General features: G+C 39.8%; 1 protein-coding gene across 1 annotated transcript in view; it reads left to right on the forward strand.

The window, feature by feature from the left end:
- The window catches only part of LOC119474606 (leucine-rich repeat and fibronectin type-III domain-containing protein 2), a 176,455-nt gene that overhangs the window by 45,826 nt on the left and 104,789 nt on the right, over positions 1-25,840 (forward strand). The window contains exon 2 of the mRNA XM_037746715.1: positions 25,263-25,391. The gene's annotated coding sequence lies outside the window, so the exon portion shown is untranslated. The remainder of the gene's footprint in view (positions 1-25,262; positions 25,392-25,840) is intronic.

Below are 25,840 nucleotides of genomic sequence, written 5' to 3' on the forward strand. Positions count from 1 at the left end.
CTAATTAGTCTAGCTTTCTTTGCTATCATTAGCACTGATTCCCACTTGACGTCCTTTTTGTTCATGTTATTTCAACACCTGCTGAGTCATTGGCAGCTCAGACTCAGTGCTGTGTTGGTCCTCCTTTATACAAAAGAGGAAGTGTACTTAGCATTAGCTGTGATGGCAGACTGTCACAGCAAGCAGCTCACTAGAGAACTGCAACATATGGGACGCTATCGCTGTTAAAAAACATGGACGAAAATAATATGTATTTTCTTTTTGGTAATTACAATTTTGACAAAATAAGTACACAACTAAAGCAAACACCAAGGGTATACTGTATAAATTGATTTCTCAGCAAACATGCCAAAGAGACTGCTAACGAGTTGGATGTGTAGTTTTTAGGTTGTTCTTGTCTCTTCTTTTTGCACAACACAGGCAACTGAGACACCAAAACGAGAAGTCGAGAGTCTGATGTTTTAATAGCCACGTTGTGACAGTAAGCTGTCTGCCCTTTCCGCACCCGTTGTGTCAGACAGCTAACACGGAGCTGCTGTGTGTCGTGGAGACTCCGCTAATGAGATCAAATCTGACATTTAATAATGGATGAATTAAGAAAAAAAAAGAAAAGAGGCAGACAGAGGAGTTCATTAGAGTGTGGGAATCGAAATGAAACTTCACAAATAGGTGAAAAAAGTTTCTTGTCTGTGGATTAAAGGCTCCTTTCACAGATTTTAGACACAAAAATATGTTTACTAGTCGTTTAGAACTACTCGGCTGTGAAAACAGTACAATGTCCTATCTAAATGTAATTTAAAAGCGCTAATGATGTCATAGTGATATCATTAGGGTTGTCTTCATTTGGGCTTGGAGACAGAAAAAGTATGTTACAAAATACAGTATGCATAAGTGTTAGGGCAGTCAATCGATTAAAACAGCAAATTTTCTCTGTTCAGAAATGTACCTTAGAGGGAGATTTATCAAGTATTTAATACTTGTATTAACATGAGAGTGCGCAAACATGTTTGCTTTATTCAAATGTATGTATTAAGCTGTTAATCGATTTAAATATTTAATTAATAATAAATAAATTATAAAAAAATCACGATTAATCGCATGGTTGTCCATAGTTAAATCGCAAATTAATCACACATTTTTCTGTTCAAAATGTACCTTAAATGGATATTTCTCAATTATTGAATATTTAAACAGCTTGCTTTTTCGAAAGTATGTATATATTTATTATTGGAAATCAATTAGCAACACAAAACAATGACAAATATTGTCCAGAAACCCTCACAGGTACTGCATTTAGCATAAGAAATATGCTCAAATCATACTATTGCAAATTCAAGCCCAACAGGCAACAATAGCTGTCAGTGTGTCAGTGTGCTGACTTGACTATGACTTGCCCCAAACTGCATGTGATTATCATAAAGTGGGCATGTCTGTAAAGGGGAGACTCGTGGGTACCCATAGAACCCATTTTTATTCACATATCTTGAGGTCAGAGGTCAAGGGACCCCTTTGAAAATGGCCATGCCAGTTTTTCCTTGCCAAAATGTAGCGTAAGTTTGCTGATATTTAACCTCCCTTCGACAAGTAAGATGGATCCATTATATTTCTTTGGTTTTTCTCATTTCATATGATGCCAGTATCTTCACTCTAGCTTTAAAACTGAGCCCACTACAACCTTAAAATAAATTTGCCTTAACGCGTTATTATCGCGTTAACTTTGACAGCCCTAAAAAATGTATGATCCATACCAGAGACTAAAGTCAGGATATCTCTGCCTCTGCTGTTTTGATTTTCACTGTTCTTTTGACTCTTTCTTTGTCTGTCTCTTGCAAGTTACCCACATTCATGAATGTGTGATACTAAATCAATGGAGCTCCCCTTTTAAGACACATATACTGTAGCACCAGGTCTGTACTTCTCTAGTAACGGTGCACAGTTCTGCTGAGAAGATATAGGCTCATGTGTAATGTAGGCATGTAGCTGTACAGGAAATGAGAGGTTCAAAGCTGAGGCAGCTGACAGATGATATTGCTGGACACTAATGACCTCTCATAGCAGCTTCACTCTCGCTGTAAAGGTCACTGTCCAAGGTCCTGAAACCCCTTTCTAAACAGAGAACAGTGTCCTCTGTTTAGAAAGACAGTTTTTTTTTCCCTTCATGCTTAAAATATGAGAGGAACAATATAAAAATAGTTTGATACTATTCATAATCTCATAGTTTATATTTATGTTTTTCTTTACTGCAGCCATGTGGTTATAGGGCATGGGGTGGGGGGGGGTTACATTTTAATCTATATTTATTCTGATCATTTGCAACAATTTTAGTGTTTAGAGTTCCATTTTGTGAAGATCTGTGACTGATAAGTTGGAACATTTATTTTGATGAGATTGTATGTTGTTATGTCATTGTAGAGTGTGCGTTCTTTGTGCAAGTGCCTTGAAACCTGTTAGATCAGTGTGTCCCCACCAAACAAGATGGGAGAATTTAACTAAAAATTGGCCAAAAAAAAACAATAACACAAAAATGACACTACATTTTACTACAAATGAATTGCACATTTTATATCTGTTCAAAATTATACCTTAAAAGGAGATTTGTCAAGTATTTAATACTCTTATCAACATGGGAGTGGCCAAATATGTTTGCTTTATGCAAATATATGTATATATTTATTATTGGAAATCAATTACCTACACAAAACAATGAGAAATATTGTCCAGTAACCCTCACAGGTACTGCATTTAACATAACAAATATGCTCAAATCATAACATGGCAAACTCAAACCCAACAGGCAACTGTCAGTGTGTCAGTTTGCTGATTATCATAAAGTGAGCATGTCTGTAAAGGAGAGACTCGTGGGTACCAATAGAACCCATTTTCATTCACATATCTTGAAGTCGGAGGTCAAGCGACCCCTTTGAAAATGGCCATGCCAGTTTTTCCTCGCCAAATATTAGCATGAGTTTGGAGCGTTATTTAGCCTCTTTCACGACAAGCTAGTATGACATGGTTGGTACCATTGGATTCCTTAGCTTTTGTAGTTTTATATATCAGTATTGTAAGGTTGGCCGAGTGGCTAAAGCGTAAAAACTGAGAAAAATTCCAGTTAAGCAGTCCAGGTGTATTTATTAACAATAGTGGAAACCAACAATCCAGTGCAAAAATATGTACAGTGCAGGCCTGGCATCCAAGAAACAGGTTTTTCAAAAATAATGAAAAATAATAAGCAAAATGACAAAAATATATAAAGATACAGCATAGGCTATGCCCCTTAAATTTTGGGCCCTTGCAGCTCTCCAATCTGGCTTGTATCTCATCAAAGGTTTGCTCTCCACTGAACCCCCTCCAGGCATTCCAGCCTCCTCTTTTATGAAGCTGGATCCTACTAAGTAAAATTGATAATAATTAATAATCAATCAAACAGCATAATAATGTCTAGTCCAAAAAATAGGACATAATTTATAGTTAAATTATAAAACATTTAATATAACATTTTGAGGCAAGTAATTATTCAAACTAATTAAAATTACATTACCTATTGTCAACCCCCCAAAACACCCCTCCAACTCTACCGTACTTGGTACCTTCTCTGGGAACCCCCCCTTACATAAGCTATTGATACGCTTCTGTTCGGTTTCGGCAGTCCAGGTCTAAACCAAGGAGCGCATCTACAGCAGAGAAGAAAGGGTGACAAACAATTTACTGAATATACATTTTACAATAAAAGGAAATGTTCAATATCAATACTTATGCCTGTGTGTAATTCATTAATACATTTATGCTTTGTAACACTATGACCCCCATTTAAGAAATGTATTACTTTGTCGGCGGGCCTCCCGACATTTGAGAAGTACTGATGCTACGGTAACACTTAACATCGACACCTCCAAGCCGGCTTGATTTAATATATGATGGAGGTGGCGTTAGAGTGTGTGTGCGTTGCATCCTACTTTATAGGGCACGGGCTAACCCCTGACAAGTATTTTAATTCTAGCTTTAAAACTGAGTCATCTACGACCTAAATATCACATGTTGTGTTATTGTGTTAAATAAATTAGTGGTGTTAAAAACAAATTTGTGTTAACACTTTATTACTGTGTTAACTTTGACAGCCCTACAAGCATTGAAGTATGGAGTTAGTGTGTTCTCTGCGTACCGGCATGTCTTTCCTCCAGGTAAACTGATTTCTTCCCACATGTGTTATTAGCTCTGTGATAATATGTTGACCTGTCCATGTTGTACCCCGCTTATCACCCGACGTGAGCGGTGGGAAAGACTCCAGCCACCTTGCGACCCTGCTCAGGATAACTGAGCTTCGATAATGGATGGATGTTGCCAGGAGTAAAAGAAGTGATTGTAGAAGCAGGCTTGATATCCTCAGGTAACTTGCTCCACTGATACAATGAAACCTAATTAATTGGCATTGTCAGGCTGAATTTACAAAACTGCACCCTGCCTGAGGAGCTAATGCTGTAATTAGGCTCATGAGGGATTAAAAGGTCAGAGATGCAGTTTGATGATAGTCCAGCACAGACCTCGTGGTTGACCTGTTAAATCAATTTGAAAAAAGGTACTTAGACCAGTTTTCAAAGGGCCAAATAAAACAATTCCACATATATAGTTTAAGCTTAATTTAAGTCTATGCGGAGGTAGAAGGAAGTTACCACTTCTAATGTAGTATGGAGCTGACGGGAGAGCTAGCGTCAGACTTGGCAAAGTTAGCAGAAGTATACACGTGTGGCTACGTCCAGTTTTCAAAATAAGGTGTTAACAAAGGAATGGAAATAAGATTGATTGGATTATATCAACCAGAAGTATAAAACATTACATGTCCCTTATACATTAAAAAGAAAATACCACTAATTTGTGAGGGAAATGTTTAAATTCTTTGATTTTTGGGTTGCTGGGAATTTTTTTTTTATAAATAATCCCTGACAATGACTGATACATTTGATCTCTGACTACATACATGCTAAAAGTCAAACATTTGAATGTATTGATTTAGATATTTTTTCCAATTAATTTTGATATTTTTTCAAATTAAAAGTCCCTAGAAGTGTATGATTCAACTTTTCCCCATGGTCTAGTGTTAAAAAAGTTAGCAAACATCACAATGAATCATAATATTGAATCGCAATACATATCGAATCTGCACCCAAGTATCATAATAGTATCCAATCGTGAGATGGGTGTATCGTCCCAGCCCTAATGTACTGTATATACACACATGCCTATGTAGTATGAAAAGACTTTGAGAGCTGTGACTGCAGTGACATTTTCCAAGTCGAGTAAAATGTACTTAGGTCAAGAATGACTCCCAGGTGGTCGTACAGTAGCTCATTAAACACTAAATGGTAGTTTTAGTGCTCTCGGGACTAAAACCATACTGACAAATGTTAAAATTGCTTTTAGTACATGATCCAAAATCCAGTTTCTCGAAAATGTTGGATGACAAGGACACAAGTCTGAAATTGAAAACAACAGATTAGGAAGTGGGTTTCTTTAAAATCAGCAAAACTGCAGCACATTAAGTCGGGCTGTGTCTGAATCTATATATAGGTTTATAAGTCTGTGATCTAAATGCTAACAGCACCAGTGCTATATCATATTTTGCCATTATACTGTACACTTCAACCCCACATGGGCAATTTTACTTCAAAGCTGCATACTTTAGGTAGTGGCTCAGGCTGTTGCCATAGGGTACAAGGCAAAGCCATTATACCGTGATTTAAGCATTAAGCATTTGGAATTCAAGCACATTAGATTTAATACACTTTAAGATTAATAAGGGCACATGAGAGTAAAGGCCAACTTTTTTCAAATTTAATCCCAGAACCACACAAATGTCAAGGCTACAGCTATGAGCCGGCATGCGGGGCTGGAAAATATCCAGGAGCAGAATGGAAAAGTGTTTGGATGATAAATCTGTGGAGACAAATGGTAAATAGAGGCCGACTGTATTTTTCTCCCTTAAAGCACTTTCCATCATGCGTTGGACTGGTGCTCAGTTTAAGCACATTTTATTCAGTCATTTGTAACTAATTGAGAAGGATACATACAGTATGTGTTTCCTACACATGTGCATGGGGATATAACAATGGTAGAAATTAAAGGTTCTATATACGATATCAGGAGCACTAATATAGCAGCAAACAACTATTGTCTATGTAAAGATATAGAGGAGTAATATCTACCTGAGCAGAGAATGAAGTCACTCTCCCTCTGTGTGTGTTGTAATCCGAGCTTCTCTGTGCTGTGTTGATATAGCCGGGCCGGCCACATGTGCCTTTTAGTGCATGTGAGCGTGCCACTGGCTAGCTCACGTCAGCCGCTCTGCACTGCGCTCATACGGCGGTTATAACTGATAACTGATACCAACACTGATGCCAACGGCGCCTTTGCAGAAGCTTAGCACCCACCCTTCGGTTCCCCCCCAGGTTAACACTGTTAGCTCTGTCAGCACTGTTGTCGTTGTTTGCACTGTTAATGCTGTTAGCACCGTTAGCTGTGAACCGTCGGCTCAGCCGTCGCCATGTTGAGAGCTGTGTGGAGGCACTAGAAATGCTCCCAATCTTGCATTTTGCACCCTTAAATATGCATTTATTGTTTGGCAACAAGTTGGAAACACAACATTGACATATTATCACATTCAATTGGAGTCCTGTCTCTGTCCATCAGATGAATGTATGTCCAATATTCAATATGCTTTTAGCTCTATTTTTGGTCTCCACCAACTCATTTGGGGAAATTTCTGGCTCTTTAGCTGATAAATGCTCCAATATGTTCACAACCTATTTGCTAACTTTCTCAGTCATGTGGCGCTTGCAGGTAGAGTAGAGTGCAGCTTGGACCACATATTTCTGTCTGAACCCAACCATAGTTCGAGAGAGTATTAATCGAGCCCGCCACAAACCTGACAGACACTCTGTTTTTCCCCATGAAATGAAGGTTAGACCGTCTCTAACTGCTGTACTGTGACGTATCTCACAGTGAAACTGAATATTTGAGTGGTGTACAGTTACAAGAGGGACTTAAATCAAATGATTTGCATTTTATTGGGCCACTAAAAAGTGGTTGGACCTCAGCCACATTGTTTTGGAAATGAAAACCACGTTTTTGCCCACCGATATCCAAAAACACATATCTTCCTGTGTCTCTCCATATTGCTCTGTTAGCTACTTCCATCAAAACACATATATTGCAACGATCCACCAACGATTGGCTAGCAAGTTTCCCAAAGTAACTTTGTGTCTTTCTCTTAAAACTTATTTGAGATATTTCTTAGTTTTTCCCATTCGGGTCGCGGGGAGGATGGCTGGGGCCAATTCCAGCTGACATTGGACAAAGGCGGGGTACACCCTAGACAAGTCACCAGCCTATAATTTTTTAGATTATGGGCTACATCATTATATTAATTTGAAGTTATGGAGACCCTGAGTGTGGATAATTGATTTTCTAACATCCTAGACACCTCTATAAGATAGTGATACTGCACAGGCTCACCATGCAGGCTTGAGGACATTATTACTAATGTTAACATCAGAAATATAGAAGCAGGCAAAATGGCTGAATCAGCCCTTTCTAGAAAAAATGATTTTATACTAGGCCATCAGATGATGATGATGATGATGATGATTTTAGTTGCCTGTAACTGAATTGAAATGATTCTACCAATCCTGACTCTAACTCTGTCTCTTAGGAATGGTTCTCCTGTGCTTCAAATTGATATTTAGACCTTATTTTAGAACGCTTTCCAAACGGAAAAAAGCCAATCATTGATCAACCATTTACTTTAAGTGAATCCAACATCGATATAGATTAAACTAAATTGAATACCCCTACTCCCAGGATGTGAGGAGGTGAGGCTAAAGAGTGTGGCTGCGGGAAATGTAGCAACAGATGCTGTTCATGTGGGCAGTGGTCATGTGATTTGCCAAATATGCATACACTTTACTTGAGTGAGAAGTGAGAGGAAGCACCGTGTCGAGTGCCTTTTTAAAAGCAAACTGTAAGCCAGGAATCTCGTGTATAATTCAATATATTGTTGCTTATAAGCATTCACAAGTATGTTTAGGGCTTTAGGAAGTGTTGGATGTCGAATAGTCTTGACTATACTGCTCATAATTTGAGTGTTTGGGGAGATTTTGGCTTTGAGTCTGTTTTTTTTTTTTAAACCAAGTTTCTTGGATTTGTACTCTCTGCTTGAGAAATGATGCAACAAGTTATTTATTAAGAAAAACAAAACAAAAACAAAGTCCAAAATAAAGCTGTTGGAAAATAAGATGCAGAAAAGTCAGAGGTCCACAGATGTGCATCAATTTCCTCAACTGTGAGACTCCTTTCCCAGAGCAAAGCAACTGTTGAAGAGTCTTGCCTGCTAAGCACATACATAAGCAATGGCTTCTGTGCTGACAAAAGGTCAGAAGATACAAGGAAGCAGTCTGATTTGAAGGGCAATCACTGCTGGGTTTCACTGGACTTTGGCTACATTTCAAAGAAACCTGTCAAAGAAAAAAAAACAGACAATACAGCTAAAGGCAACTGGGCAGAAAGGGTAAAGTCATTACTTGTTCATGAATATTTTTAATTATGTATTCAGGCATTCTTTTTTATCATTATCAAGCCAAATTCATCCCTCAATATGTGCTGTTGAGAAATAAACAACAACAATAAATGGAAAACACAATGCATTAATGATTTCCTTTCTTCTTTTTGCAATACTCAAGAGCTTTGATTTATTTGCCAGGAGGTAAAAGAACCACAATGACCTTATCTGTCTGGGCACACGTCCTTCCTGTTATAAACTCAGCTGACATTATATCTAAACTCAGAGAATCACCAAAGTGATTCATCCTGTGTGGAACATGAATGTCTGTACTAAATTTCATGGCAATCCATCCTATAGTTGTTGAGATATTCTACTCAAAACCAAATGTGAACCTCGTGGTGGTGCTATAGGAAAGGTCAGGGTTGTCATTAAAGTCAGTAGGATTCATCCTCTGGGAACTATGAACGTTTGTACAAAATTGCATGGCGATCCATTTAACGGTTGTCGAGACATTCCAATAACCTGCCAACCAAGTCAGGGGATCAGTAAAGTCAGTAAGATTCATCATCTGGGAACCATGAATTTCTGTATAAGGTTTCATGGCAATCCAACTGATAGTTGTTGAGATATTACAGTCTGGATCAAAATGGTGAACCAACAGTCTGATGTAGAACCAACTCGCTAGCATGGCAAAAAAAAAAAAAATAGTCTGAAAAGAAAACCTTGAAATATCTAGTAATGACCAGGCGGCAACCTCCGGTACTGAAAAGTGAAGCCAATGAAGCGCCTTAAACTTGCATTCTTTCTAACACCCAGCAGAGGGTGACTTCTCTGGTTGCAAAAAGAAGTCTGATTGTATAGAAATCTATGAGAGAATGAGTCTACTTCTCACTTGATTTATTACCTCAGTAAACTTTGTAGACTTGAGTTTATGGTCTCAATCGCTATTTTCGAGTCTTCTTCAATACAGCATGATGTTCATTTAGTAAATTATGGTCCCGTTTAGAGTCAAATAGACAGATAGATAAAGCAGGGTCTGTTTAAGGGTGTGGCTATCTTGTGATTGACAGGTCGCTACCACGGTGTTGTCCAGTCTGGGTGTTGTCCGTGTTTCCGCCTCAGAACTTTAACCCTTTCATGGTGTGTTTTCAGTTCATGGAAGTTAATTGTAAAATTGTGTTGCCTAAAAATGTCTTATTCAGTGGTTGGTCATACTTAACTCCATCCTCTCATGTTACTTCTGGCAAAGAATGTTAATTGCCAATAAGTGAAAGACAATTGTTCGTTCCATTAAAACATCATTGCCCAGCAGCAAAACTTCGCTTCCGCCATTTTGGACTGAAAGCGACTACCGGACACCAGTAGAACGTCCACCTACAAAGTGCCATACAAAAGTAAAACTAAATTATTTCTATTCTATTGTCATAGTTAATTTCTCTACCAAATGGCCTGTGTTGAACAAAAAAAAATTATAAATGTAATAAGTGTTTTGTCAAAACAACACTGGAGTTTCATCTCTTTGCTTTTGGTTCCAGAAAACAAAGAAAGGTGACGGCCAAAATGCCAAACTCGAGTCTTCAAAAGCGTAGTCCACAAACCAATGGGTGACATCATGGTGAATGGGTCCAATTCCTATATACTTTGATTTGTTTCCTGCAAATGACAGATTGTTAGTCAGGTCATGCCAGCAATAAGCATACAGACATATGCACCTGAGTCTGACGCAAATACAACACGGTAAAAACACATCAGCTCTGCGACCTTGCATGTCTTTATCTCGCTTCCTGTTTGAATGTGGATGTTTAAAGAGCGTAGAGTAATTGTACAGTAAATAGGAAGAGACAACGGGATTGTAATGCAGGCCTTGAGTGCCTGCTGTTGTCCTTCAATTAAGCATCATATGTTGCTCTTAGCACACCACACGTACTAACTGGAACGGAAAACATTGTTGTGATGGGATTATAGTCAGTAGAGGAAAGAGGCCGTCCCCCCTCCTTACTCTCATCAGGCTAGGGTGGTAGTGAAATATACTTGAGCTGCTTAGCGTGTGTGGTAGTGAATTAGCTGACCAACATGCAGTGTGCACATACAAAGAAGGCAAGAGAGCGTGGTACTTAGTTTAAGGTTTACCTCCAGAGCTTGCAAAGTATAAGACACACGAGATAGTCCACACACTAATGAAGGATCATATGCATTACCCTCCACTGGTAGTTCATTAGTTTCAAATGAGGGAATCTATGGCTATGTGAGTCATCGCAAACACATTGAATCAGGTTGACAGTGTTGCGTGCGTACTATAAAACGAGTGCTGTTTGGCTTACACTAAATTACATTTATGTGAAAAGAACATTTTGTCCGAAAATCGGCTATAAAAATGTATAATGCAATGTGTCCCAAACACATTTGAGTTATCAAGGCGTAATGTTGTCGGTATACATGGTGCAGTACTATATGTGCTTTAGTCCTCCGAGATAACACTTTGCCTCGGGCCTTGTGGAAGCATTTTTCAGTAGCAAGTAGAAGGAAACACCAACAACTGCCTGAGGATAAACACTGCAGCTATATTAGCAATAGTAGCTTTACAGATGCTAACGGCTTTGCCTTAAGGGAGAGGCCAAGCAGATGACAACTGTGCAATACAGAGGCAGCAGCGAGACATAACTGTGATTGGCCCCGCTGCAAATTTTTTGTCTTGGGCCTTCGCCCCAAACACAAGCGCACAACCACTCCAGACAATTGCAAAGCAGACAATTTCTATGCGACTATGGAGAGGCTCACCATGCAACTCCTATCCTGCAAACCAACCTTAGATCAGCACCACGGACAGCAGCCGGAGCCCCAAAAAAAACACTAATTTACCAGCCTGCCCTGGACTCAGCAGCCAAATGTTATCACGGACACATATTACGGTAGATGCACATTTTCCAACATATGAGATGTAACAATTACAGTGCTATTGATTTAAATCCCTGGTCCCAATTCCATAATAACAAAAACAAACCAGTACTTACCCATTAGAATTTCATCCTACAGGTCTTGTGCTCTGCAAAGTCATTAACAACACTGCTAAAGAACCATGTGGTTTTTTTTTATTGGCGCGACGTGGCTCGCCAATTTGAGCTGAACTTTTGTCAGACGCCCAGCTGTTTCTATTTATTCTTGTCGCTCGCCTTGAAATCGCCTCAATGGACCAGGAGCGGCTGATTGGTGAAGTTGATTCATTACCAGTGTTTAATTAATTAGCTATATGCGTCACTGTGTGGAAGTGACTGGAGTCATTATTCTATGTGTAAGAGAACAGGCCTTTCTAACTTTGTAAAACAAAATGTAACAAATAAATACATAGATATAAATTTACTCAAATGTTATTCAGCGATTATTAAAATAATAAATCTTACACAAGCAACTAAAAAATGTAAAAAAAAGAAATTTACGCAAAAAATACAATTCAAGTGTATACCTTTTTGTAATGCAGCAACACATTGGTCAAAACAGGAGTTAAAATTCCACTATATAATGTATATAGAATACAAACACAGAATTGAACTGAAATATTCGACCCCATTGTCACTGATACCCGATCTAGCTGTTTGACTCAGTATTGGCCTGATATCCGATCCGGCATCGGTATTGGTACATCCTTAATCTATACGATACCTCCTCATTTCACTACAAAACCTTGATAAGGTGGCAGCTGGCTGGAGGGACATCACCAAAGTTTCCTACTGCTGCTGGCTATATTGTATGTCATTTCCAGTAAATATCACAATATTAAACGTATGTTTTTTGTTTAAAAAGAACAAAAGAAGGAAGATAATTGGTTCTGTCTCTAGTCTGATCTGGAGTGCACAGCTGATTGGTAGCGTACGTGGTTTGTTTACATGACGTAATAAAGCGGATTCAGTGTCGCACGGTGTAGGAAGGTGATTTTTGGGCCCCTGAAAGCTTCTGGGCCCCGGTGCACCACACCGGTTGCACTGTCAATATTTCCGCCACTGTACAGAGGCAGGCAGCCATTGCTAACCTTGAGCTTCAGCAGCATATGTTGTGTGACATGCTTGCATGGTAGGGGGTAAGTGCAGGGCAGTGGTTAGCTTCATCAAAAGTACTCCACTTTATCAGGAATGGGCTAAAGTGATTCAGATCCAGGAGGAGATAAACAGTTGAAGCTCTTCACTCTGTTTGTGTGTGTTTGGTGTGATATCATAACAGTGTGTGCACATGAAAATTAATGAGCGTCTTTACACAAGGAGCCTCATAACAACCGCGGAAATAATTATGCGCAGCAAAACTCTGGTGTGTGAAATAATAAAAGACAAGCATGCTGTGTAGCTCGTGTTTGCTATCAGCTCCCTAATTGTCTGTGTTAGCCTTTACTGGGCAGCTGGAGGGACACAGTGTCATGTATGATGGCAAAAACAAAGCCTCGACCCTCGCGACCCCGCAGCCGGAGTGGGCCCCCGTAACATTCTCAATCCGACTGAAAGAAATATCAGATTGCAACTGACCTCGGCCCCGCTGCTCGGAAATCCCAGTGCTACTATAAGAGGCTTTACCACAGACTAGAGGCGGGTGAATAGGGATAATTTAATGAAACATTAGACGAGAGCACTCCACAGTCCTTAAACAAATTGCTTTTCTGACTGCCAAGCTTGGCTCAATTTGGGTCGCCTGAAGGAGGAGCGCGAGCGGGAAAGAAAAGGGAAGAAAGAACAGTTATTCACCTGCAGCGTTTAGAGGTTGGATATAATAGCTCCAGAAAAAAAACAATTGAAATATAGAAGATGAGTCTGTCCTGTGATGGCTAAGCCTCCCCTAGAACGTCTGCTTGTGGATTTATGAGAAGTTTCCGCAGGACAGATTAAGTGTAATGGGAGGCTGTTGACTTCCGACCAGAGAGAGCAGAAGGCACTCCTCCGCTTATCGACAGCCACCTATGGGCATAAACAGGTGGCTGCTGGGTTACTGGCACCTTTTACTGGCATAGGTGAGTAAAGGCCGGCCTTATTAAGGTGTTGACGGGGCCCGGGGAGCCATTTTCGTGCCATCGCAAAGGAGATTCACCTCTCATTACCTCTTTGTTCTACGTAGTGTTCTTAAGCTTGGGATTTAGGGCTGGCCACTGAGTAAAGCCTTGAATTAGCTTAATGAGAAGAGCCAGGCACATGATTTACACCTCACGTGGAGAGAAAGTCACAAGCAGGCACTTAGAGGCGGTATATGATTATTATGTCTGTGTGCTGCACAGGCGTGGTTTGATTTTAGAAGAGTGGTGAGTTTGCATGCAAGAGAGTGATTTGTGTCCCATGTTTGCATGCACGCGTCTCCAGCTGTTTCTGCGAGATGTACATTTGTGTGCTAATGCGACTATAATTGGGACTCCGGCATATGGATTCTTGGTGCCTCAGTAACGAGGGCAGAGGGAGGCACACAAGCATGAAATGCATGTCTCAATTGTACATTGTCGGCTTGGGTGTAAAGATAAAGATGTAGCATTGTTCAGAACACACAGGAGACACTAAAAGGACTGGCCCGCATGCATTTATGCAACGATAAATAACGCTGAGGCCATCAAAGTGAAATGATTTAACTTTTGATGACTACGACTGCCCAGTAATGGTTGGTTTCTGATTTCTAGTTCCCAGAAAATAGCTCACTCATTAAGTTTTTTTTTTTTTTTGCTCAAATTCACAAAACAGTGGTCCGTGGTCTGAACCAAGACGTTCAACTTTATTACTACTTTTAACCTTGAAAAAGGCAGCGCAGACCAGCTCCACTCCTTCCGTTTTTACCTTTCACAATAAAATCCCTAGACATAATATTTGCAGATGATTATTCAGCACTTTTGTGTCGTTTATTCGTCACACCCCCAGTTGGTAAAAGGCCTTTAGTCATGGTACTGCATTCCCCGATCTCAGCAATGATAACCGATGACCCGAGCTACCAAAATAATGCCCAAGTTGTAATAAACGGTGGTTTTCCTCTTGAAAAACAAATTCTAGTGAAATGTAGCAAATACAGTATGCAATCCTGTATATACCTACACATGCAAAGAACTGACTTGTCCCCCCCCTCAACAAAACTGATCATCAGAAAGAGATTTATGTGACAGCACAGCTGTTTTTCCCACTTAAACAGTATCTGCAATCATGTCTCCACACCGTAAAATGAGATGGAGGAGTCATACATCATTCTATGTTCTATTATTATACATAAACGATATCAAGCTGAAATTTGTTGTCAAGGTTTGATTTACACTCAATGCGTTCCCCTCTGTCGGATGCATATGGGATTTGAGAGAGCTACATAATCACACTTGTGTTTATTTGAATATTGTTAACATGTGTAGGTGGTGTTTTCCTTGATTGTGTAGTGTACAATATGCAGATTGGATAGACTGACAGTGGAAGAGACGTGTTGCCTTGTCATTTAATGGAATGCTGTGGATAGAAAATGACAGAAATAAGAACTGTCAGGCACAGACTGCTACCTACTTATTACCAGTCAGCAGCAGCGAGGTCTATGTGTGTTTGTTTTTGTGTGCATGTATCTGCAGGAGAAGACATTTAAATTTGAATTCTTTTGACCTCAGCTCCTGATCAAACAAAAACCTGTTTCCTCTCCTTCCCTCCTCATTATTCTCCCGCTGTTTCCTCTGCGCATTGTCCAGCTGTGAACCAGGACACAGAGAGGTTAGAGTTCCCTGTGGCTTGACACTTCATTGCAGGTTGTGAGTAACTGCCAGAGCACTCAGCACTTAATTTTTTTTTTATTATTTTTTTGTCAGCGCATGTATATTTCATCCTGCTGAAGGAAATGTTATTAGACGGCATGAGCTAAGTGGCATTCCGATGATTACATAATGCCGGGTACACACTACACAAGTATCGAGCCGATTATGGGCCCAGATGTTTCGATTGTTCTAAAGATCATCTTTCCAGATATTCCTGTAGTGTGAGTTATGTTAAGAGTGTTTTTTTTTACGTCCCCCGATCGGCTCGGAAGTCCATCCTGGCCGCAACGATTTAAAATCATAAATATTAAACATGTTCAATATTTATGATTGGATATCTTGTTGTGTCGGGGGAACCCCGAGGCGCAGTCATGTGGGAAAAAACGATTGAGAATTGAGGACCAAGCTGATTGAAGCAGAACGACAACCACCGTTGTCATGGCGACTGCAGCATTAAGTAGTAGTAAGCAAAAAGTAGTCGTAAGATGAACCTCAGAAATGGAGGACCAACTTGTTGATATGTGGCAACAACACAAGTGTTTATTGAACATCTCTCCATGACTTCATTCATTATTTTTCTTTTTTCTTTGTGAATTTTCAGTACAAGGTACTGCAAAAACTAGCATTGCTAATTCTTCCTGCACGTTGTCCGCCATGTTTGTTTACACTAAAATCACAATTAATCACGAGAGATTTTGCGAGATTTTTTTAATCGGGACTCTTGACGTTCATGAATGGAATCAGTTAATGTGTTGTGTGCTGTTTTGGCCAAATCGTTGCTCACCACACACTATAGGAACAAAACTGTTACATTTAACATGACATGTTATGCATGGGGTCTCTCACATTTTCAAATTCTGTTAGATTTGAAAAACCTTTTAGAGCAGGCCAGCCTTAAGAGAAGAAAAAAACAAGCTGATTGGATTGTGTTCATGCTTTAGATTGAGTTAAAAGTGAGAGATGTGTGAGCAGAGGTTAGGTCCTTGACTGTAAGAAGAGTTTGAGCCATGACCCAAGTGGAGTCAGTGGATGTACTCAAGTACCACTTCTGGCTTAATACACAGCTCGCTTCACAGTCACTCCATGAGCAAAGATTACTATTGGTTTCTAAATCAAGAGCTGTAAATCGAGTTCACTATAGCCTTTAGCTTTGCACATGATCTGCCAAAACCTCTCAGTTAAGACTTGTGGAATAAGTCTCCATTAACCCATCAGTAAATGTGCGTGCGGCACTGTGATCTGTCGGTACACTCACACACACTGTCCACATATCTGTAGTGTGCATGATCTAAATGAGTCCACAGACTTTTTTGTCAGGTAACGCTGACAAGCAGAACACGGAAATCACATTAAACCTAGCATGCATCAGTATCAACGTGCATGGCTGGCATGTGTAGACAAGTATTAAAGCCTCTTTGGCAGCAGTCTTAGGGGAAACATAGCTTTGATCAAGAAGTGTCCAGGAACACGGTAAATCCATAAGCAGGTGTATCTATTTCAGCCAAATACCCGATTGAAGGATTATGTTTGGATAGCCATGGACTCAGATATAATGCTCTCAAGAGGGAGACATGTATGATTCATGTTGAGAAATCTGAAAGGCAAGTAGACCTACAGTACCTACAAAGTTGTCTTTCTATTTCACTCTCACGTTTCAAGTTTCTTATTAACAACTAAATCAACCCGTTCCCACGCCCAACTCGTCAAATACCGCCGTTTGGTCAGTGCCCGTCAGCACTGGAAACCAACACACGGAGGCACCCTTTAGCAACAGTATGTGACGAACCAGGCTTTCAACGAACTCCAATGTAAACCCACCAGCGGCGTTATTCGATGGTCGAAGCAGCTGATGTAGTATTAATTTTGTGAAAGTCCGTTCAGGGAAGGCAGGAGGGTCGGGGGATGGATGGGTCAAATAAACACAAGACTTTCAATGAGGAGACCGTCGTTCATGTCCCGTGTGAAAATAAAAGTAACGTTGACTTATTTTGTCACGTGACTCGTCTGTATCGTCAGTCCCGTGAGTCTCTAGTCAGTGAAGTTAACGTCAACCACGACCATTTACTAACCCTACCTAAGTGGTTGTGTTGCCTAAATCTAACTTCCTGTGAAAACGGAAGTTTATTTAGAAAGGACACTATGCATGTAACAAGCGTATATTGACACCCTGGTCCATCCAAAAGTAACGTAAGAGGGGTACCCTGTGCGTTGGTCTCCAATGCCGAGGGGCATAGACCAAGCGGCAGTATTCAACGAGTTGGGAGTGAGGATGTGTTGATTAAAGAGAACCAGCTGTCGGCAATGAAAATCTTAGATCTCAGGTTCTCCCCAACAATGCTCATTCAACTATGTATAAAAAGAAAAAAAACATCTAACTAAAGTAAAAAAAAAAAAATGCAAGTAAAAAATAGAATCTAAAAGTTAAATCTTAGTTAATGTAAATGTTAGCACCATGTGCTTGTTAATATTGTATCCAGTTGGCAGCGTAGTTGGCTCCAGTCCTGTCACGGATGTATTTTGACGTCAGTGTATGGTGGGGGAATACAGAGTGTGGCTGAGACAAGTTTCTTTACACCTCAGGGCTGAATGAGACAATATGGTGTATGAAAATGTCTTTGCAATATCACAAGGAACAAGTGTTTATTTCACCCAGTAACTTCTTTCTACATTACCACGAGTGTAATATATCATTTGGTGGAGTATAAGTGGATGGCTGCTATGGCCCCTTAACCCATACGGAAATGTTTCCCCTGTGCTTCCCAGCTGCTCAAAATTAGCCATTGCCACATTATTGTAACTGTGCATACAATTCCCATTCTGTAATATAGTCAGGCAGGAAAAGTGCAGGCAGATGTGATTTGGAGCTTAATGGCCAGTGCTCACTGGCAAAGCCTGACAGGGCTGAGGGGTTTGATGTTGGGAACTTTGTGCACAATGCCAGTTGGTCTATGGAGGCACTGTTGGACAGGATCTCTCTGCAGAATATCAGAATCACTGTCAATATGGATGGCGCTTCAGTGGGCTATTAATAACAGGACTGGCTGGATATTACTATATTCATATATTAGCAAAGAAAACACCAAGTAATCCATTTGTCTCTAGAAAGACATGCTCCATGCTACACTCTGTCAGAACTGCTTGTCGGATGGTCAAATAAGTTGAGAAACCCCTTCCCCACCACGACCTTACCGATGTCCAATTTGGGGGGTGACCTGTGTACGTCAAATTCTGGAACTTTCTGGAACTGACGATCAAATTGGGCAGCTGTGCGAACCCCTCTCTTTTTATCATTTTTTACACAGCTATTTCTGTCACTTTTTACATAAACATCCAAGTTGAATGTCAGATAGTGTGCGCCGTTATCGCCATATTTAAATGATATCATGTCTTCTCCCTCTCAATGATGCCTGGCTTTTTACCAGGCCCTCCAGTGTGGCTGTTCAGACAACACATTCTCACTCCCAGCTCGTCAAATACCGCCGCTTGGTCAGTGGCATCGGAGATGGGGTACCCATCGTGCATTACTTTTGGACAGACCAACGGACGGCGTGTCAATATAGGCTCCTTACATGAATAGTGTCCTTTCAAAATAAACTTAGGAAACCGTCGTGGTTGACTTTAATTTCCCTGACCAGTGACTCACGGGACTCACAGGACTGACGATACTAATGACTCATGTGACTAAAGACTGACGTGACACAATAAGTCAATGTTACTTTTAGTTTCACAGGGGACATGAACACCGGTCTCCTGTTTGAAAGTGTTGTGCTTGTTTGACCCATCCACCACCCCTCACGCCCACCCTTAGCGGACTATCACGCTAATAATACTACGTCACTTGCTCAACCAACGGATAACGCCACGGCTGGGTTTATATTGGAGTTAGTTGAAAGCCCAGTTCGTCAAATACTGTTGCTAAATGGTGCCTACATGCATCGGTTTCCAATGCCTAGGCGCACTTACCAAACGGTGGTATTTGATGTGTTAGGAGTGAGTACGGGTTGGTCCAGAACAGCTACATGCACTTTTGCCTTCCAATGAGATCGGACAACACCGCGTACAAACTAACTCTTTTCAAGCTTAACCTGACCCTGAGGTTCCTTGCTCTTGAGCAGTAACTCATTGAACACCTTGAAAAAGAAAACGCTGGCCAACGCTAAGGTTGTTACCCAAACTGTTTGATGTAGTTATCAATCACAGTTTAAAGATTGACTTCCTCGCTCGACTTTGACCTATCGCATTTGCTGTATTTGCGTGACTCATGGTTTTCCTGTAAAATTAAACATTATTAGTGACAATATAAGTGAAAAAAGTGGTAGTTAATCTTATACCTTTGGCTTGTTTACAACACGTAGGATCTCTCAGCAAATCAAATTATCTGACAATATGGATGCAGCTGAAGTGGACTATACAGACTTCCAGCATGGGTTGGGTGTTCATATATAAGCAAAGAAAACACTATAGAAATGGTCTGGTGCATAATGCTAACATTTAGCATTCATACTGAGTAATTAGGCCAGTATACATCAAACGATGAGGTCTAAAGCTAAATGGTGAGTCATTTTAATGATATTTTATGCGGATTTTCTCCAACGGATAAGTCTTCCAAATATACTAGCCTCCTAAGTTGTTCGAAGTGAAAGAGACCAAGTGAAATTGAATGTATTTGACAGCAAAGTGTTCTACTAAATATAGTATCTCATAGGGTAGGGGAGGAAAGAATTATGGCATCACCTTGAGAGTAACTTGTAAGTGGCAAGTCGCTGTGAGTTGGTGCAATCCTGCAGATTTCCCAGCGAACCTTTTTTGCTAATGGAGTTGCAGAACTATCTCCTGCAAAGAGGGGAGAGAGGCTCAAATGAGGCAGCGGAATGACAGGCAATAGACTGGAAAATATGAGGCAGGGAGAGGGGGATGGACTCACGCTGATGTGTTTATTCGCCGCTGCGGGTTCCCACCAGAAATCTTTGTGGGCGAATGCATTTTAAGTCCCCAATGCATAAAGAAGTAGACACAGCTTGTGTCCTACCATAAAAAACCTTTAGAAATCAAACACGCCCTCGGATGTTGGGACTTTTGGTCTTGCTTGGTTTCACAAGTTCATACAGGGATTCAGAGGAAGGTTTGGGGGTTGAAATCATGTTCAGTTGCCATGCGGTTAACTGGTTTTGTCAAACTTTAGAGGCAATCCTGTTTGGTCAAAAGGGATGTATTCAGAGTAAAAATCCAATCTTTTTGTGGTTAAGATCAAATTGTTTTGTCATTGAGACAACTTTCATTTACAATTTACAATTGAAGTGTTATTGTGAAGTAAATGGACTGGGTTTGACAAGTGAGTGGATTGTGAAAGTGTAATTCACCGAGGTAATAACTAAAGACAGGTGCAGAGAAAAGCATGAAAATATAAGTTATTTAACAGGTGTCAACACACAAGCTTATGGTTGTCAGTTTGATTTCTCAGGTCCCTGTACTACAAGAAAATCGCAGCCACCTGGCTTTTTTCACACCATTAAAGCTGAAGTAAAACTAACCACTGGCCTATTGCCATCCATGACAGCTTGACGTCCCAGCCTGGTGTTAATCACACAGCGGAATCAAGTCTTGCTGTGAAACAATCACACAAGGTCATCTGGTATAGCAAAAATGCAACGTTATTATCTTTCCGCTGCATGCGCTATTCAAAGAAAGGAAGGATGCTGAGTGACGTTCTTTGCTGACACCACTCCAACTGTTATTCTGACACTCTGATAAGACACTGTGTGCAATATGAAAGCTAGCTCTATAAAAAGCTACAAGATAATGTGCAGCATATTTGAAAGCCTACCAAGATGATTCATAACATTACAACTAATTGCTGACTCACATTTTAATCAATGATGATTTGAAACACGTAACATTCCTTGTTAACCTTTCACACTGTGCTTGCTGACAAAGCTGTAGGCATAATGACACATACCATACAGCATGTTTTATTTTAAATTAGCACTGGCTAGATGGAGTTTAGCACACCAGGTTTGAAAGAGAAGTGGCTAACGTTAAGTAATTGTAGGTTGAAGAGGCATAGGTTATAGGTTTAAAAATGAGGCTGATGCTAATTTATAGGTTGAAAAGTCAAGCTAATATTACGCTTATGGTTATGGTTCTATGAATAGCAAGTAGGCTGATGCTAAATTAGTCTATAGGTTGAAAAATCAAGCTAAAGACAATAATACATTTTAGGTTGGAAAATGACACTAATGCAAAGTTATATGTGGAAAAATCCAGCTACGGTTAAGTTTGAGGTTGACAAGTCAAGCAAACAATAATATGTTTTAGGTTGAAAAATGAGGCTAATGCTAAGTTATAGGTTGAAAAGTCAAGTTAATATGTAGTTATAGGTTGAAAAATTAGGCTAATGCTAAGTTATAGGTTGAAAAGTCTAGTTAATATGTAGTTATAGGTTGAAAAATGAGGCTAATGCTAAGTTATAGGTTGAAAAGTCAAGCTAATATTTAGTTATAGGGTTAAAAATGAGGCTGATGCTAAGTTATAGGTTGAAATGTCAAGCTAATATTTAGTTATAGGTTTAGTGAGGCTAAATGAGGTTGACGATGAATCATTGAGGTTGAAAAATCAAGCTAAGTAGTAGGTTAAAAAGTCAAGCTAATAATAAAAAGTTTTAGATTTTAAAAAAAATCACACTGTTAAGTTTTAGGGTAGCTTGGGTTAGGGTTAGGGTTAACCCTAGCTTGAAAAGTCAAGCTTATAGTAAGACGTTTCTAGTGGAATTCAAAGGTAAAGTTACCACCACTATTGAATAGTACTGCATTCATCTAATACATGTGAACTGTATTTACACCAGTTTTAACCCATAAATGGTGTATATTTAGACTAAGTTTAAAGCATGGCTGCAGCTTATGTACAAGGCTATTTCTACTGTTTTTGTTTGTTTTGTTTTTTGTTGGGGGGGGGGGTATTCTGTACAACATGGCAGACGAAATAGAGAGGATGATGGAGGAATTGAAACACAAACAGATATAAGGTATCAAATACAATAATAGCACTAATGCTAACACTATAAAGCAGTGTTATTCTCAGCCAAAGCTTTACAATTCCATTTTGAGGGAAGGTTGATCTGGCTCACTGTACGTCCATTCTGCTGGAGGATGATACATTATAGCGACTATAGAGGGGCACTTGAAGAGATGACTTCAAAGAAGCAAAGTGAGATAGCAGCTGCCCAATCAGATCTCACTTTAGCAGGATAATAGCATTCAGGTCCCCGGAGGCAGAAACGAGGATGTGTCATAAATTATGAATTTCCATGAGAACAGATATGGATGGCGGTGTCATGCAATAATTGGCACAGCACTTAGCTCCAAGTGAAGCTGGCTGGTGGCTGAGTGATGTACGCTTGCAGGCACCTACCCCGAAAACACGTTGAAGTGATTTGCAAAGTCAGCGTGACACAAAGAGGCGCCCCCAATTATCATGTTGACCCAAGGCTATATGATGTGGCAACGTCATTTCATGACCTGTAGGGCAGCATGGCGGGGAGCAACAGTGGGTCTGCTTCCTCCCGAGATGATTGAGGGTGCACTCGGAAATATTTGAATGTCAAAAAGCACCTAACCCACAAACTGGTGGTGCAACACTCAAAATTGGCTCGTCGCGATGTACATAATTATATGAGAGGAAAAATGCAACTGTCAGCCAAGAAGATAAAATTCAGGCACAAGCACTGTGCATTTCACTGATGGCAGTATCAAAGGTTTCTGGCTCAAAAAGCCTTTAGTACTTTCAAATATGTACTGTCTGTTCTAAAACCTGACAAACGTTCTGTTTTCATTATGTTTTTTTTCTAAAAAGGGACGCACATGCAAAATAATCTAACGTCTTGTGGTGTTTAGCCATGCAAATATGTTGGTTTATTCCAACACTGTCTAACGGCAGTTTGTGAAATAGTCACAAAATTGAATCTATTTGAATCATGTACAAATTTCCCTTTTTTTCACGACACTCAGCATGACTTTCAACAACGTATTATTCATGCTTTTTCCTACGAATGTCCAGCAACACATGACGCACGTGTCAATTTCCGCTCCAGTCTTTTCAAAATAAAACTACTTAGTTAGGTTTAGGAATACAATGAATTGGTTAAGCTTAGGCAGCAAACTACTTAGTTATGTTCAGGAAAAGATCAACTTTGTAAGACTTAGGCAACAAAACTACTTAGTTGGGTGTAGGAAAAGATCACAGTTTGGCTTTACAATAATTCCGGAAGCGCCGTAACTTAAGTACAGAAGTTACATGACAAATAAATAAACTTTTTAACCCACCCGTCCACCCCGACCTCCTCCTTATATGCGGCGTTTGCCGCTTTTTATACTTCCCGGTTCAATTACATGGATTACATACAAATTGACTTTGTGCCGACCTTTGAGAAAAAAATGCCAAATTTGTGTCTGTGTAAAAAAATCAATACATTACATTTTGTAACTATTTCACGAACTGCTGTGCGACTGGGCTTTATTATTTGCTAAGGCAACATTAAAACAATTACTCTTGAAAGAATTTGAAATACCCGCACAGACATACTATACTATACTAGATACTGACTGGCTGATACATTTCAACAGAACACCTAAACAAACCAGGAAGTTGCCAAATTGACCACAGAACAAAAATAATTAAGGTGTAGTTCGACATTTTGGGAAATGCGCTACTTGCTTTACCGCTGAGAGTTAGATGATAAGATCAATAACATTGTGCCTTAAGTATGGAGATGGAAGGCATTTAGCCTAGCTCAGCATAAAGACTGGAAACAGCTAGCCTGGTTCAGTCCAAAGTTAAAAAATGCACTTACCAGCACCACTAAAGCTCATTAATTATTAACTAATGTATCTCATTTGTTAAATTTGTACACAAATAGAAATGTAGCTAAGATTAAGCTTAGGATATAGCTAAGGTTTTCAAAGTTAACAATAATAATGCAAATTCGTTTTAACAGCACTATTTATTTAATGCATTAACACAACTTGTGATTTTTAGGTTGTAGTGGGCTCAGTTTTAAAGCTGAAGATCCTGGTATCATATGAAACTAGAAAAAAGTAAGGAATCAATTGTTACCAACCATGCCATTATGGTGTGTCACGACATGAGGATAAATAACGCTCCAATCTTACGCTAAATTTTGGCGAGGAAAAACTGACATGGCCATTTTCAAAGGGGTGAAAATGGGTTTTATAGGTTTTCCCTTTACAGACATGCCCTCTTTACTTTGATAATTATGTGCATTTTTGGGGCAAGTCATAGTCAAGTCAGCACACTGACACACTGACAGCTGTTGTTGCCTGTTGATGATGGTAAGAGTATTAAATACCTGACAAATCTTTAAGGTACATTTTGAACAGATAAAAACGTGAGATCAATTTGCGATTAATAGTGATTAACTATGGACAATCATGTAATTAATAGCGATTACATTTTTGAATCGATTGACAGCTCTAGTTACAGCATGTAACGCCCATTAAAACCACAGCTTGCCATTTTCCATTTCTGTGTGTGTTCAACCAGCTATTGCATTGTTATGCAAGAGCTTGCACCCTCCCTGATTCAGTAACCCAATTTATAAAAGCTCTCCCGAGCCCCGCTGAATTAAAATCCCTCCTGCATGGCATTATGGCTTCAGGATTTTTTCTTTTTCAGAAAAGCCACAGTAAATGCAAAGACTTTTGTAGTCACAATAACCACGAAAAATATGAAACCAACACTTTGTTGTTATCTCGACTTTTTTTTTGGTATGCATCCAAACGAGTCCTTCAAAATAATGCTATACCCTGAGAGAATGGATCTGACTCCAGACCTCGGTCAGGGTTTGTGGCAGACCCGTTGTTCTGACTTCTCTAAAATAAAAGGATTAGATGCCACACAGATGTCTAAGATCGATGCCATTTCTCATATGCCTGCTCTCTGCCTCTCCTCATTGTTTTCCTGCAGGTGAAAGAGTGAACGGATGAGGTGGAGGACTTCTTCCTCGGCACACACACAGACGTCACCTTGCAACGTTCGTCCGTGGGAGGAGGGGGAAGACTTGGGATTGTTTGTTGCCCGCAGGAGGAATTCAAGGTCAGTACACAGCTCACTCTCACACAGCCTTGAGAACAAATAAATAGATGGAGGGAGTCTTTTTCTATTGGCTGTGTTTGTATTAAGAGGAGTCAGGAGAGTTGATAAGATTTTATGCATGAGCTTCATCGCTTTCATGGACAAATAATTGGAGAATAAATGAAGAATCTGTTCAATATCCTAACACAGAATAATAGATGTTTTAACAAAATTGTGGTTCAGGTGAAAGAAAGAAAAAATCCCGAGCCTTTTTGCTCCTTCTGTCCGTCCTTATTCCTCTCTCATTTAGTTTAATCCACATTCCTTTCCCTAGTATTTTGTTTCCTTTCTTGCATTGCTCCTTTATCCCTTTTTTAAAATTTCAGATATCTAACGAAAAAATCACTAATCAACGCCCCCAAACAAATGTTGGGCCGTCCAAGGTTTTTTTTTTTTTTCCTTGTGAAGTC

This window comes from Sebastes umbrosus, chromosome 16, assembly GCF_015220745.1.
Source record: "Sebastes umbrosus isolate fSebUmb1 chromosome 16, fSebUmb1.pri, whole genome shotgun sequence".
In the NCBI taxonomy this organism is placed as follows: Eukaryota; Metazoa; Chordata; class Actinopteri; order Perciformes; family Sebastidae; genus Sebastes; species Sebastes umbrosus.